Consider the following 15,471-nt stretch of genomic DNA (forward strand, 5'->3'; position numbering starts at 1 on the left):
AAAAATACGAAAAAACTGCAAAAAATAAATTAATTGTAAATCAAGTGGTACTTCATTTAGTAAGTTTCAATGCATTGTACACATCAATACCAAGTTTATGTCAGATTTCGACAATTTTCTCTTTTTTTTCGCTATTTCATCATACGGAGTGCAGCCCCTTTAAAAAGGTAACTGGGCGGACAAAGCGATTTATTTTTAAATCTTAAGTGAAATTAGGATCTAGCGTTTAATCAAACTCATTCGAGCTATAAGGCTAATTAACAGAGGATTGGTATACAGTGTATCACAAATGCGAAACATTCATGGAAACCTAGCCGAAATTGCATCATTTTGTAATTCCTAGACGCATGCAGTAATACTTACAACACGTGTTATATAATCAACATTCTTGCCGAATATTTCAATTTCCTTTTACCGTAGTTTCCACCAAAAACACAAGTGCAAACAACATGCTCCATACTTTGTACTACTATTCTTGGAATTTGATTTCATAAAATAATGCATATTCTGTGTGATTCCCATGATCAACACACTTAAATACAAGTTTTATTTGAACTTAAATTTCAGTGGAAATCTGGCTTACAATTGAGAATGGTCAAGAATAAACTTACGAGACTCTAGTGTCATTATTATACATCGGATATGCCGCTCGTTTAGTATTCGTTTTTTATAGGGTTTGTTTTTTCAGAATAGCTAGATAAGTTTTCGTACTTAGAGTTGCCGCTTAAAATAAACTCATTTTGATATGTCCTGAAATTTTGAAACTGCAAAAGAGATGTCTCACATATATTTTAAAAACTACATTCGATCGAATTTAACAATACATCCAAGGACTAATAAGCTGTTGTATTTGAGTATTCATATTCTAAACATCCTCGATCATTTTGAATCACAAAGTTACACATAATTTAAATTACTGAAAGTTAAAAGTAACAATAATGAATACAGGACTTCTGTATTAGGTCTTTACAGCTGGAATACGGACGAATAGATATTTAGCAAAATGTAACAGACGAATGTGTCAATATTGCACGAAAATCTGTCAATAAATGTGTTTTGTCGACGCTTTCACCTCGCTTTCAGGCAAACGGGAGTTTGTCTTTAAAAGATTTCATCTCCCGACATTTGCCGACGTCAAAATGTTACTTCTGTCTGCAAATGAGCTTCGAAGCATTTTAAGGTGTTGTAGCATCCAATCATCGTGACCTTTGCCCCGCGCCAATATACCAAGTGAATTCCGAATCAAGTGCAGCATCTATACATCAACCTCACGCATCAGCAGCATCGATTAGGCGTTCTCTAGGGAGGGCTAAAACACCAGCAAAGGTTCATACATAATACACAGTTCTCATTAAATATTACTTATAATTCACTACAATACAAGTTTCCACCAATCTAATAAGGTAAATTTCATCCACATTTCTTTCTTCTACCTACTAGCATTTCTTACTTTCTCAACTAACATCCCAAAACGGAAAAACTCAAATATCTTTTCATGATTTAATTTAATGCACGACATTTTAATACTTTATATGTATGATGTACATGTATATTTGAGAAAAATTTTTTTACATTTCTTTCACATCAAACGTAGCCCGCTTTGAAGTGCCGAAAACTTACTGTTCGGAACCACTTTGAGAAAGGTACAATTGACTGTCACTTCGATTCAAAAAGGAAATTTGGTCGTTCTTTTATAAGCTGGTTCTCGACTGGGCCTATTTGCAAACAATAGCACCATAATAGCTGTAAACAATTTAGTTTGAAGCGACGGAGAGCAAAAATGTCGTAGGTCGTCGGATCTGCAATGTGTTTACCACTGAGAGTTGATAAGCGTTTATGAACATGCACAGGTTCGATATGAAGATTGCTCTATACCGTATAAAAATATGCTGACATTCAACCGAGTTGGCCGAAAGAAAAGGCAATTATCGTTAGCTGTATATTGTTATCATTACAATACAGCGTTGCAAAGATCGTTACTTATCTCTGGTCATAGATATATGTCAAAAGAGGACATATGTGTAAACTCGTCTAAAGACGAGCTAAAAAAGTGAATGTGTGCATTATAAAGATATAAAAAGTCGTATAAATATAGACATTGGTCTCCTACAAACGGAAAAGAGATAAATGAAGTCCTCCTACAGTGCAAAATTCGTTCCAAGGACAGAAACATATACTGTATTTTTCGAAACGCGTGCTTTGATATTGCTTTACGTGTTATGTGTACAATTAAGAAATTTTCCATTTATATTTGTATTACTTTGTATTAATTTTCTGCTACAAGCCATCATTCCAGTCAAATGAATGCTTTAAATCTATTAAGGCACAGCTAGTTTCGTCTTTCTATTATCAAAATACTGTATGAAATGGTTAATTTTAAACTAATTATAAATTTTGGGCAATGCCTGAATGCGAGTATAAATAAGTTTACACACCACCCTGACAACAATAGCCACGTGACAGCGGCGGAACACTTTGTAGTGTTTATTGTTAATCAGACTCTCAGATGCCAGAATTTATAAAATAATTTATATTCTTAGTTAAATTATTTCGCTATTTTTCTAAATTAATGATATTACAACATTATTTGTTGAACACATGAAACCTACAATGGTGACAATAATTTTCTTCAGATCAAAAATGGTAAGATTTAGTAACAGCAGTAGAAATAGGGAAATTCACTGCAGAATATAAATATAACTATTAACAATTTCATTTCGAACCATTAGCGCTTGACCATTTGTATATGTTCGGAAATCGCTCGGAAGTCTTCAAAATTTTGATTGCGTATAAAAGACTGGCCGGACCGGACCATTACCAAATATTAATAATAACAAACACAAAAACATATAACAGCTTAATACTTATTAGTATTTAATATATAGTAAATGAGCTGCATATAATACTTGATATTGTTCGGATAGACACCGTGCGAACAAAATACTTAAGAAAAAGAAACCCATACAGTAAAAGTTGCATCAAAATAGCTCAAATCAATCAGGGACCAATAAAAACCTTCTCCCAGAATAAAAGTACAAGTTAAACAAACAATAAGCAATTACTATTTAGACGCAAATTTCTTTACTATATTTCACGGAACCTCCCCGTAAAAATAGTAAAACTCGTTTGAATTTTTCTCTTTCTCAGGTTATTATTAAATATGAATAATCATTTATTATCTGAAACCGATGTTCGATCATTTGTTATTTGTAAACATGAAACGGACGACATTTAATTGTTGCACAACTTTAAAACGTATTATTATAAATTGTATTGAAATTAAATGCACTTCACAAAACAATTTTCATATTTTTATACACCTTCCAGATCGGCCAGTCTTTTATACCCGTCTTTCTATTCCGGATTAGAACGGAGATTTCCATTGATTTCCGTTGGTCTGGAATTGGTTCGGTCCGGCCAGTCTTTTATACCCGTCTTTCTATTCCGGATTGAAACGGAGATTTTCGTTGATTTCTGTTGGTCTGGAATTGGTTCGGTACGGCCAGTCTTTTATACCCGTCTTTCTATTCCGGATTGGAACGGAGATTTTCGTTGATTTCCGTCGATCTGGAATTGGTTCGGTCCGGCCAAATTTTTATACCCAGCCCCTTACAGATTGATATTGATTCTTACTTGTGCCATAGGATAAAAAAGCTTGTTTCAAACAAATAAACTATTTGAAGTGTAAAGTTGACTTACAAATGTCAACTTCATGTTATCAACGTTGTTTTGTTTTACGTGCACACATATGTCTAACAATTATGATTAACCCAACGGCATGAAGCGTGTAACAAGGAAACAGCGCCACCACTTGAGCAACAGCCCTGCTGCTTTTATTATTTTTGTGCATATTTCTTTGATCAGACGTGGTTATAATTATTAGTTTTATTATGTTCCTGCGTAAGTTCTAAACATCACAGTCATATCTGCATGCGCCAGTATATTCATAGCTGTACAACAATACGACTGAATGTTCATTCAGTTAAACAAGTGAGCTGGTTAAATCATCTGATTCAGTGATGACTTGTGCTTTTAGAAATTACTCGTGAATTTTCGATGCAGCATTTCCTTTGAAAACAAGTCCCATATATGGGATTCTCAAATAGACTTCTAATACATTTAGGTGCACTAAGTGGTGAAAACATGTTTCTACCAATCCGGAGACCTGGTTGTTTCAACCATGGTAGATTCACCAATCTTTGAGGTAAAAGATAAAACGCCCGAATGTAGAGGACTACTTCTTGCTTACCTTTCCCTAACATTCATCTTTTGTACGATATAACTCAACAGTATTTCCACTGAAAGAACATTTCAAACTCATTATCAAACGCCGTTTTAAGTCATAATAATAACTGTCTGGCTACTTGGGAAAATATGTGATTAATTCTTAAATACGAAAGGAAACCAAAGAGTGTCAAACAGTTTTATTCATCCATGCAACAGTTCATGCAGTTATTTGTGAATGATGTCATGGTCACAGTGATGTGCTCCAGTAGCAAGCCTGTAAAAGAAATGTAAACGAAGTTAGTTTGGTTTTAAATAAGTAACACAAACAGGACAGTGTGCTCCAAAAGAGGGACATGATGTAAAGGATACATTGTATCAGGTTGTGAAGAACTTCCACATTTTGACTTGGAGAAGTAATGTTAGGAATTGTGTTTGTATGAAGTAATATTAGGTTTCAACTGCCGAATATGTTAAGTTTGTATATATATATATATATATATATATATATATATATATATATATATATATATATATATATATATATATATATATATATTTGATTAAAGTATTATTATATTAAAAATGCTAATCAAAACAAAAGAACTATTTGATTATCTTAAGCATTTAGTACTATGAAGATAGACTTGCTGATCTCAATGAGGGGAGAAAGGTGCTATAAAAAGGCCACGATGCAACACCATGCAATAACTCTGTAGCTAAAACCAGCAGAAGGGTGCTTCCAAAAATGACAGGGTGCAGCACCTTCAGTGATTCTTTGGTTAAAACCCCAGCAGAAGGGTGTTTCCAAAAATGACAGGGTGCAGCACCTTTAGTGATTCTTTAGCTAAACGCCAGCAGAATGGTGTTTCCAAAAATGACAGGGTGCAGCACCATCAGTGATTCTTTGGTTAAAACCCCAGGAGAAGGGTGTTTCCAAAAATGACGGGGTGCAGCACCTTCAGTGATTCTTTGGTTAAAACCCCAGCAGAAGGGTATTTCCAAAAATGACAGTGAAGAGCAACTCTTAATTACTCTTGAACTCAAAACTTACTGGACATGAACAAATGCTTGTGTGGATGATGAAAAGCAGCTTGAATGTGCACTGCCTCTGTATCTTACAATTACATGACATTTGTTTGTCTAGTTACTACTGTTACATCGGCATTAATTGAAGTGAAATAATATACATGTTTACTATATACCGAAACAAACATTACAAACTGTGCTTGAGTCCATTTTTTTCATATTATTACCATCAGTATCGCCATGCATACCCTAACTAATGCTAGCAGATTTATATCACACTACACTACCAGGCATCTCGCAAATTCCATGATGAAATGGAACAAAAAATTCTTTATACATCGGGTATCTTAAGTCGCTCATTCCACGTGGTCCTCAAATGGTACCATCATTGTTTGTTATACATGTGTATGCATTGATTTTAAATATGGTTGTCACTTTAATGTCTATTTGGAAAACTTTGAAAAACCTCTTGGGAAACAATATAAATGCATTCCAGATTCAGACGCGGTTTTCGAATGACACATAGAAAGTAACATACTAACTGGTTAACTAGATAAGATTCGTGTTACCACTTACTAAGTGAAATTCGTAAATCATTAGTAGATAACCAGTTTTTTATATGTTTATAGATAACTGGTAACACGAAACTTATATAGTTAACCTGTTATGGGCCATTATGGTTCTTGTAAATGGAATTCGCAAACCATAACTAGGTAACCAGTTACTGCTAGAAGCCAAACATGCATTTATAGATAAGTGGTAACAAGAATCTAGTTAACCAGTTATTATCTTACTTATTAACCTGGCACACAAAGGTTATTTAATACATCTTCCTTGGCCACTTCCTACAAAAAGAGGAGCTAAAAATAAAAGGTTAGTACTTACAAGGCGCATGCGGGCGCACACAATAAACCACTCAATGGAATTGCTGTGCCTGCAAGACCACAGGCTGTCGTGCACGCTAAACCGCCACCTTCAGACCCGACATAGTCGCAGATAGTCTGAGCAAAATCCGCAACTGAAATATTTTCAGAATTTTAATTTATTTGTGTATGCATTATTAATTCTTAAAATTCAGCCTACATTTTCAGCCAATGAAATTGCAGATCATTAAGTTCTAGGCTTAATCATATAGAATTTCAACATTCGCGGATTTTTAAAGATCCGCCTTCTGCCACTCATCCGATACATACTCCTATGTGAGCGTTTGCGTTGATAATTGTGTACGCTAATGAGGTTGTATTCTAAGGAGGTAAGATGACCTGGATTGGTATCATAATGATAAAGAAGGGCTCGATCACTACGCTAGTTCGGCCCATTCTTAATCATCAACATATTACTTCAAGTCATCTTTCTATTACTTATTTTCAGCCAACGAAACTGCAGATATGCAATAATTTAATACTTGGCTTAATCATTTAGAATCTCAACTTTTGAGGATGTTTAAAGGCTCTGCCATTTATCCGATACACACTCCCTGTGTCAGATTTTGCGTTGCCAATGTGTCGGTCAACGAGCTTTTATTCTAAGTCAGTTCGCTGAGCCCATTCCGCCCATTCTTATATCAAGATTTTACCTGATGTCAATTATAACAATTTACTCATAGTGTAACCCTCATAGATTGTGGAGGTAGTAAGCTCCTTTTGCAACAGATATTCAGACCTACTTACCAAACAACCACCAAACTCAAAAAATAAATAAATCCGCTAGTGTTTATCAAGCAATACTATTAATATTCGTTATAGACTATATATATACGACCAATTAGCGAAGCGGGCAAAAGTAACTAGGATGCGATCTTTAAAGTTTGTGCATATAACAACCGAACATAAAGTGCTTTGAAATGTAATGGTTTGATTAACTTAAGCGGCTCATTCTAATCTTTATACAGAATTAAGCTAACAAGGCTGCAAACATATATAGCTATACCTAAAGGCCTGAAATAGAATCAGTGACGGTTATATGTCAAGTACAGTGCCTACGTATGTTTAAGATGTTTTGAGTGTCCATATGTACAATTATACATTAATCAAAATTTAATATTTTTTGGACTATACATATATACATTGTTCTGGTAATGCATTTGAAAAAAAAAAAAAACTTATTTTATAATTACGTATTTTACTCTTCGATACCGAAAATGCAGAAAAAAATACAATTAAAGTATAAGTACAAACATTCTGATCGTAGTAGGGAGCGAGCCAACGCCGGTACAGTCAATACATTTAAAGACATCACTCGACCACAAAAACTTGCACACTGACTGCTGTATATTTTAACCTCTATCGAATATATTGGAAACAACACGTGATTATATCCATCACCCAACAGTAATATGTTGAAACGCGTTGCTAATTGTATTCAAAATGGTGGTCTCCAAAGACAATAATTGAACATATATCAACATTTGTTGAATGTTTCCAGTGTGTGTATCTTAGTTTTGACACTCCAAACGACATGTCATACTTGTTTAGCTTTTTTTGGTAAAAAGCAAACTCTTTACAAACCATGAGCGAGTCCCTTTAATCTGACGTGACTATTTGCCTTTCATTGGTTAACTGTTATTTCCCCATTATACTTTTAAAACATAGATAATTTATCCTTTATATTGTGTGTTATGGTGGTGAGTTTTGAACGCATATTTACAATAGTAGATCGAGGACAATATCTAGTTTAACTGGACAATTTAGCAAAGAAAAAACATAATCAAATTAAAACATAACAGTTTACATTGAAACAAATTGGAACAAAAAGCGAAATTTATGTTGTAAACTGGAGCTGCTAATTTTCAAAATAAAACCCACTTAACTCAAGGTAAGAGCAATGATGGCACCAAACTTTTTTACTCTTGGAATGTGATGTAATGAAGCCAATTTTCAAGCTTAAATTTGGCAATTTATTTCGAAGTTTAGTGAAACACATAAGTGCTGCTGCTGCAGTCCGTTCAGTGAGGCAAGCGTTTATAAAATGCTAGCAGACGTTTTGTTTTATATCCCTCTTGCAACGCAGCGCATACACTGCAAGCGGGGAACCAAATAGCAAACGTTTGCCGCACACATGTTATCTGAACGCATGGTTTGTCAAAATCACTATCTATAGAAAAACAACTTATATGTCCTTGACAAAAATGTGCAAAAAAGTGTTTAAGTGTTACTTTGTGCCTTTGTTACAAGGAACCGTTTGTCAGGCTCTGCACTGAGGGCCAGGGGAATCAGGACCAGTAGACAGATGACGAATTGCATGTTGATCTGGAAACATAGGTGAAATGAACGACAAGCAATATTTCTTTTTTGTTTTCCGTGCACAAGCGTGTACAAATATGCGCTTGAATTGTCATAATCAAACAGCAAAACCTACGTCGACATTGATAAAACATCTTAAGTCATTTCAGAACTTAAGTTATTTTCTTAAGATAAGTATCGCACTAATCATATGATAGCATATCTTAATATTATCTGAAATACTTTAATTTAATTGATTCGATTAAAAATACATACATTTATTTTTAAAACATGTTCATGTATGCGTTGCTTTTAATTTGACCATGCAACTTTTGGAAATCACCTAAGGTTAAGACATGGCTTAAGATATTTATGAATAGCGGCATAGTAATTGAATGTAGTAAGAACAAGTGTATACGGGATAAGAAAACCCCTAAAGGCTAGTATTACAAGAAAATCTAAATACACTGATTCTGGTACTCAGATAATAAACACAAATGTCATATTTACCGGAAACAATTTAAAAACTTTTGCACTTTAGAAATGCAAAGATCGTGCCTTCAGTGGTTTTGCCATAACCGTGTGTAACTTTATGATGTTGTTTTTTGTTTTCATTAATTTCTTGCCATATCTTTAAACAATTGTCACACAAGACTTGCTAAACCAGATTAAACAACATATTTAGACATTTAGCTGCAGCACAATTGGCACTGTTTCAATAACGTTACATTCTCGTATTAAGAAACAAAAACAAATACCAGTTCAATCAGAACGCAATAATTTCATAGATGTTTCTTATATCAAAATCTTTGGTCTACTGTTACAAACAGCTCCAATAGTTTCTCTAATTATGTTGTACTTACTTTGGAGCTAGCAGCGACGGTGACAAGTCTGACAGAACAAACTGGCGGACCTTTTATACCTCTGACCGTCGATAAGGATTCATACACATTTATTCTACTGTTATCTTTCAACAGCCCACATTGAGCCTAAATCTGTCGTCATGTGCTTGTATAAAGTACAGCACAGCTGCATAGCAGCCGGCTGCCAGCAACTAACAAAATGATACTTAATATTCTCTATACCTTACATAATGCAAGACTATTTAAGCAATAAAGTGCATAAAGATGTGGGCGAATTAGCCCAACCATATGTCCGTTTGGCAAAAAATGAATAGAAACATAACCTATTGTTTTATTTCGACCATTATAGTACGTTCACAAAACTAGGACGAGTTGGTTTGCTTAAATAACACCTTAAATCGGACGATTTGACTGTTCTTCAAACAAAAGACATAATTCATATAAACAATGTAACCAAATCTGTAAATGATGGGATAATTTATATATAATGAAATAGAGGACACAATGAATGTTGTCAAATTTTGACGTTTCAAGGACCATCACTCGTGTTAATAGTGAGATCCGGCTGTTTATTGATCTTATTAATTAGCGACATTGCCCTTGACCATTGTAGCTAAATTTGGTAAAAATTGAATAAGAAATGGTCACGTTAAAGCTGCATTCTCGCATATAGCTTTAACAAACACAAAAAATGACCTGGAATGAGCCAACCTTCGTGAATATGTCTGGATAACATTGATTTAGTACTGCTTACAAAAGATCAGCTCGCAGTTTTTCATAGTTCTGTTTGAAAAAAAAAACCTGTTTTATGGCTAAAAGAATTACTAAGGCTTTAAGAAAATTTCCGGAGTGTTCCTGACAATTCTATTGTGAGTTATCTTATATGACTGGATTGAAGGCATTGATTTAAAAATTTGCTAATTCTGAGACGAATTAAAAAAATGTCAAAACTCTCAATCTGTGTCAGAGAGTCCAGCTTTTAAGAAAATACAATTACATATGGTCTCATTTAGATAAATCAAGAGCCATAACTCTGTAGTTAATAACGCAATATATAAGTGGATTGAGATATTATGCCAATAATCACAGTAAGTTTGGTAAAGATAAAAAAGAAGGGCAGTTTAAAAAAGTTACTTGGTGGACAAAGCGATTTTTGTCATCTTTTAGATGCATGCAGTAATATTTACATTTCCTGATTCAGCCAAACCAAATTGTTGTTTAGTCTAACGTCCGCTGACGTATAGTTTTTTGGCTACCCGATCGGAAAAAAACAACACATTTTATATGATCAACGTTCTTGCTAAATATTTTCAATTTCCGCTTACCATAAGTTCCACCACAGAACATAAGTGTAACCAGCATGGTTCATACTTTGTACTAGTATTCTTGGCATTTGATATCATAAATTGATACACTCTGTGTGATTACCATGATCAACTCACTTAAATACAAGTTTTATTTGGACTCATTTTTCAGTGGAAATATATCTTACAATTAAGAATGGTCCAGAATGCACTTAGGAGCCTCTAGTGTTTATATTGTACATAAGATAAGATATTGTCACTCGTTTAGTATATTTTTTCAGGGGTTCGTTTTTCAGTGGATAACTACATTTCGATAGGTTTTCGTACCCAGGGTTGACGCTAAACATAAAAACAATTTGGTATGGCCTTAGATTTTGAAACTGCAAAAGAGATGTCTCTTAAGTACTATAAAAAGTACATTCGACTGCATTTAACAATACACTAAAGTATTAATAAGCGTATGTACTTCAGTATTCATATCTAAAGCATTTTCGAACATTTTAAATCACAAAGTTTGAAGCAAGGTAATTTTTTACAACTTCAAATAACAATACTATATACAGAGCAATACAAAAGTTTAGCCGGGTTCTATCCAGGCGTTCTGGATTACAGGACGAGGTCTTTAACGGTGGCAAAGATATGTAACAACATGTAACAGGCGAAGTTGTCAATATTGCAAGAAAATCTGTCAACAAACGTGTTTTTGTCGACGCGTTCACCTCGCTTTCAGGCAAACGGGAGAGTGTCTTTAAAAGATTTCATCTCCCGACATTTTCCGACGCCCAAATGATACTTGATCGTGGCTTTTGCTTCTCCCTAATACAATAAGTGATTTCGGAATCAAGTTCAACAACTATAAATTTACTTTACGCATCAAGGAAAGCCGACTGACAATGTCGGAGATTTGGCTTTCTATGGGGAGGGCTCAACACGCACAAAGAATTCATAAATAATACTACATAGTTTGCATTGTTTTCACATCACCCAGCCAATTAAATCATAGCCTCAAGTTGCTCGTTTTGATGTGCTGAAAACATACTGTTCGCAACCACTTTGGGAAAGGTCCAATTGACTGTTCCTTCGTTGCAAAAAGGAGCCTTAGTCGGTTTGCAAGCAATAGCACCATAATAGTTGTTAACAACCTAGTTTAAAGCGACGGAGAGCAAAAAAGTCGTAGGTCGTGGTATCGGTTCTGTGTTTACCACTGAGAGTTGATAAGCGTTCATGAACATGCATAGGTTCTATATGTAGATTCCCCTACATCTTGTAAAAATTAGCTATAATTCAACCGAGTTGGCCAAAAGAAAATTTATCGTTAACAATATTGTTATCAATACAATACAGCGTTGCAAACATCTTTGGTCATACAGGAGGACATATATAAATATAAGACTAATGTGAACTCGTCTAAAGCCGAGGTAAAAAATGAGTATGTGTATACCATTAATCGTATATAAATGTAAACATTGCGTGGTCTCTTACCAACGGAAAAGAAATAAGTGAAGGGCTCTCTACAGTGCAAAAGTCGTTTGACGGACAAAAACATACAATGTTTTTAAAAGAAAAGCATTGGTTTATTTAGTTTTAGCGCTCAGTATTCAGCCGGAATAAAACATGCATCATTTGCAATATGTGTAGTGCAATATTTAAGGTGTTGCGCAAATCTTTCGAAAAATTACTTAATAAGAGTATTTTTTTCAGAAATGTCTTTAATAAAAATGAAAATAGTAAAAACTACCCTGTCTACAATGTCTTGTGGCTTTGTGGTGAGTGTAGTTATTTTAAGAAAGATTTTTTGTAACCAAGAATTGAATTTAATCCACCTATTTCACTATTATATTGAATATCTTTCTTATTTGAAAATATATCATCAAGAAACACCCTGATACTGATCATTTGGTAGTGTAGACCATTTTGACACATGGATATATTTATATTGTCAAAAGATATTTCCGAAAAAAAAGCAAATGCTTTATGATCCCATATCTGATAAAATCTTCTTTTGTTAAAGTTGGTCTACTCCTTATTTCCACAAAACATGGCACAAAGGATGTATGTTTTAATCCGGAAAAAGATTGATCCTCAAAAATAATAATACATGAATTTTTGAAACATTTAACTATATTGCCTTCCCCACTCACTTTCCTATGACCCCAAAACCTTTCCATACTATAACAAAAAATGTATTTTTCCGAAAATACATTCAAACTTATTGTCCACTGCATTGTTTTTAAAATTGGTTCTGTATGCAATTTGCACGCGTATTTTTGTGGAGTATAATTACCCGGACATCATTTTTGGGAGTAAACAGTTTAAGTAAACGTAGTCATTCTATAGAACAATGCAATACATAATGATTGCTTGTTCTTTCGAAGACGTGTATCAAATATGTAACGTCAAGGGCAGTAATGTCAGATGCGTCCAGGTTTCTTGGTTCATTGATTTGGCTGAAAAACGGCCTCGATTCGGTAAGTAATCATCGTAAACAAGTAATTGCTCTTCCTTCGGTGCACAAGGTGTTTAATAAAATATATCGTTGAAACATATAGAGAACAGTGTTAATACTCACCAAATCGAGTCCGTTTTTCAGCCACAACAATGAACCAGGAAACCTGGACGCACCTGGCATTACTGCCCTTGAGCGTGTGGTCAATAAAATAAAAGAAACACAAGTTTCTTCGAGTTAAACACATGACTTATGTTTTAATTAAAGATCATTACAAATTACTGAGAAAATAAAGATTGTTTGTATAGCATTGCTTTTAGATCGGGAAACATTTAAGAAACAATAGTTTATATTTTAAAAGTAAATCTTAATGAGCATCAAGATCTTTCGAAAAAATGAATCCTGGTGTCTACTTTTTGAAAATAAGACCTTTCTCCATTTTTTTAATTCTTAAGCATAACAGGTTTAAGTTTTATATTGTATTATTGTTTTGATTTCTTTTATTTTAGTATGCGTAGCGAAATGTAGTTTAAAACAAATTCTTTAAAAGTCTCAAACTTTACTTTTCAAAATGAGAAAATGACACAGACTAAGCCAAAACAAAAATTGGATCTTAGGTTGATTTTGTTATAAGCGACTAAATCTTGTTTGGGAACTTGTAGCATGATGTTCAACATTGAATCAAATAGGAATGACATAGTTTATAAGCTAGATGGACCTTCCTTGTTCGAAAGACAGCGTTCAGTATATATATATATTAAGAGACTGTGAGTCCATAATAAAGACGAAGCACTATATTACACACACAATTTTATCTCTCATCATTATCATTTTAGTACGTAACCCAGCAAAAACAAACTGCTATCAACGCAATTTTATCTAGGTGAACGAACGCAACCCATCCTTCGTTAGGACGTCGATTCATACTGTACTACATAACCAGTCAGTACATGGCATACTACTTCTACTCAAGTCACGAAGTTGACACAAAATACTGTCAGTCTTATAAACACGATTAGCGTATGATCAGTTGTTTAGCTTTACTCCTTGGGTCTGATGAGATATGATTAGTTTGGGTGAAAATGCTTAAGGTTTATCAAAGTTTGAAAATTATTCAATTGTATTGAACTGAAGATATTTTGTCGTACGTTCCTATATAAGACGCAGCCCACGTCTGAAGTCATAAACGACATCATACATAAACGTTAAATATAACACATGTATTTGAAGTTTGTTTTGCCATGTTTGATGTTAACACTTTGGAACATTGAACCCAGGAGTTTACCGGGAGTGTATATAGGTGAAAACTAATAAAATTGAGGGCCATCAGATCAGTTAAAGAAACACACATACCTAAACATTTCACGTTCAAAAACTGTAATGAAAATAAATATACCGGCTTTTAAAATAAAGATTAAAAATATTATTTCAAAATAAGTAGTATATATAATATCCATATAGACAAACAGCGTATCTACAGACAGGTGAAATATATAGGTTTGAATTCGTTAAACAATATGCCTGTACAGCTAATGACCGTGGTGTCAAAAGGGCAGATGTTTTAAACTCTGTCTTATCTTTAAGGCCGCAAACCTTTCTGTCCTTAACCACGAACACAAAGACTTGCTCGGGCTAACTATAGAAGGGGAATAATGTGTTATATATGCAACAGGTCAGCCACGATGTTCACTTACTTCGATTTCGTAGAGATAACGCATTCATTAGCAATCCGTTCCCTGAAATTACGCATTGGCAAGGTCATTGTGCCATAATGTATACATTGACTGAGATTAGTTAAGTACACCATAAATTGGACACTGCGAGGTCATTCAGGAGCTGGGAACAATAATACAATGAAAAATACAGGGACAGGCCAAGGAGTCGAACATTCAAAACTAAACTCTGTTTAGGGACACAAGGCTAGGGCCCAGACGACAATAAACTTTAGACACAAGGCAAGGGCCCAGACGACAATAAACTTTAGACACAAGGCAAGGGCCCAGACGACAATAAACTTTAGACACAAGGCAAGGGCCCAGACGACAATAAACTTTAGACAAAAGGCAAGGGCCCAGAAGACAATAAACTTTAGACACAAGGCAAGGGCCCAGACGACAATAAACTTTAGACACAAGGCAAGGGCCCAGACGACAATAAACTTTAGACACAAGGCAAGGGCCCAGACGACAATAAACTTTAGACACAAGGCAAGGGCCCAGACGACAATAAACTTTAGACACAAGCACATTAACATCTCATACACAATTACAAACACCAAAAAAACCTTACACCACACAAATACAATCAAACCATACCCTCATCAAAATTGTTTTACAGATAAATGATTGGATTGCTCTGGGCAAAATGAAGTGATAAGTTCTTAG

At 34.4% G+C, this 15,471-nt stretch overlaps 1 long non-coding RNA gene across 1 annotated transcript; it reads right to left on the minus strand.

Annotated features, from left to right (window-relative positions):
• Nucleotides 1-4,484: 4,484 nt before the first annotated feature.
• LOC128228631 (uncharacterized) lies at nt 4,485-8,420 on the minus strand. The gene is made up of 3 exons (XR_008259956.1): nt 8,408-8,420; nt 6,139-6,271; nt 4,485-4,501 (listed from the first exon to the last, which is right to left on the minus strand). It is a non-coding gene; the product is annotated as an uncharacterized LOC128228631 (long non-coding RNA).
• Between the last annotated feature and the right edge of the window lie 7,051 nt (nt 8,421-15,471).

The sequence above is a fragment of the Mya arenaria genome, chromosome 1 (assembly GCF_026914265.1).
Source record: "Mya arenaria isolate MELC-2E11 chromosome 1, ASM2691426v1".
Taxonomy (NCBI): domain Eukaryota; kingdom Metazoa; phylum Mollusca; class Bivalvia; order Myida; family Myidae; genus Mya; species Mya arenaria.